Below are 1,848 nucleotides of genomic sequence, written 5' to 3'. Positions count from 1 at the left end.
TTAAATCTTAATGAAAGTTAGATTGTCCTATCCTTAAAATGAAGGTCTAAATTCACTGCGCAAAGTTAAAATGTGGTGTCAGTCACTTGATACAACATTTAGACAACTTCGTGTTACAGATTTGACTCCTTGTATTTTTTTATAACTGAGATTGATCCACACAGCCAGTTTCCTTATGTGTCTTTTGCACAACGTCACCATTTGGCTCTTCAAAGTGACTCTTCCTGATCAGACTCTGAACAAAAAGGAGGTTTTATTGGTGGTGCAGTTTCCAAAGAAATGAACCAAGACGGATTAATCCAGCACATAAATCCATCTTCAATACTGGCAGCCTTTCATTGCCACTTCACTGGTGCATATACTAAATTTGAAATGAAACAGAGACTTTTATCAATGCCCCTGCATCAAGATGACACACACATTGGTGAACTGTTTATCTTTTCAGCATTGGTAGCCTAAAGGATAGAGAAGAATCAAAAATCTTTGTAGCGTTTTCAGTGTCCCTTTACGCTAAAACAGTGCTCAGAGTCACTGAAAATACAACTTTTTGAAAACGACTCCCAAGATGGAACTTTTCAGAAATGCTTCATTTTCATCTTAGTGGAAACTAGAAATTGGCACTCAGAGAGCGCAGACCTCTGCCACAGCTCAAATCACTCACCAACAACCATAAGAACACCATATATAATCAAACAACATTGTGATCGGGGGTGTGATCGGAGCTGAGCGCTGCAGCGTATGGTGTCTCTCTCTGTCACCCTGTCGCCCTCTCTCCCTGTGTGTGTGTGTGTGTGTGTGTGTGTGTGTGTGTGTGTGTGTGTGTGTGTGTGTGTGTGTGTGTGTGTGTGTGTGTGTGTTTATGTGAAAAGGAAAACCGAAAAGCAACATAAATTATGTTATTTTACTTCATTTTAATTTGAAAATGGACCAGATTCTCTCGTATTTTCCGTTCCCGACTTCCTGTGTGGTGCGATCTGCTCTGTCCAGCTTTAACTGGCGCTCCACGGCACGCGCAACTCATGGAGAAAATAGAGAGGAGCGGAGCGGCCACGGTCCACAGCGCGAGCCGCTACGCACGCGACGCTATTCCGCGCCTCCTGTAACCGTCAGATAGGCTGACAGTAGGTGTGCGGCGCTTCCACTTCCGCGTCGGAAGCGGCACGTCCTGTGTGAACCAGGCGTTTGTCCCCCCCTGTCGGCGGGCCTGCCCAACCATGTGAAAGACTCCCTATCTCTCAATGATAAAGAATCCTTTAAAAAAATTCCTGGATCCAGACAGTGATCCGGATCATCACCAAAATATAATCAATTCTAAGTTAGCCAAAGACCCACCTTTCCACAAAGTTTCATTGCAATCCATCCATTACTTTTTCCGGGATCTTGCCAACAAACAAACCAACCAACCAACAAACCGACATGATTACATAACCTCCTGGCGGAGGTAATAAAGCAAATGTTAACTTTTTGATATGCTTCTACTGCACATGTTATGTTATACTGCTCACCTTGAAATTAAGCAATTCAATTGTATATCCGCATTAAACTGGCCCATGATGTGATGTTGCAGTAAATTGCAGTTTTGCTAAAGGTCTCTTATTAGTCTATTGAAATGTCTGATTTTGAATAAATAAATAAATTGATGCATTCCATTTATAAGTCCATTTATAACTTTGCATCTGCACACCTATAGGACTTCCCAGCCTCATTGTTATGAAAGCATAATCACGTTCTTGATGTTGAACTTGTTTCAAAAGGCAATCTTTCACAGAAGATACAGGTCACAAAGTGGGTGCGTTACTCATTATGCCCAGTGGCTGCATGTAATGAATGCAATTTGTTGTCAGTGCA

At 42.1% G+C, this 1,848-nt stretch overlaps 1 non-coding gene across 1 annotated transcript; it reads left to right on the top strand.

Moving 5' to 3' along the window:
* Window positions 1-340: 340 nt before the first annotated feature.
* On the top strand, window positions 341-444 carry LOC115383533 (U6 spliceosomal RNA). Its single transcript, XR_003930701.1, has one exon. It is a non-coding gene; the product is annotated as a U6 spliceosomal RNA (small nuclear RNA).
* Window positions 445-1,848: the final 1,404 nt, after the last annotated feature.

Source organism: Salarias fasciatus, assembly GCF_902148845.1.
Source record: "Salarias fasciatus chromosome 7 unlocalized genomic scaffold, fSalaFa1.1 super_scaffold_4, whole genome shotgun sequence".
Lineage (NCBI taxonomy): Eukaryota > Metazoa > Chordata > Actinopteri > Blenniiformes > Blenniidae > Salarias > Salarias fasciatus.
The sequence above is the reverse complement of the archived record's forward strand: the minus strand, read 5'-3'. Positions and strand labels throughout refer to the sequence as shown.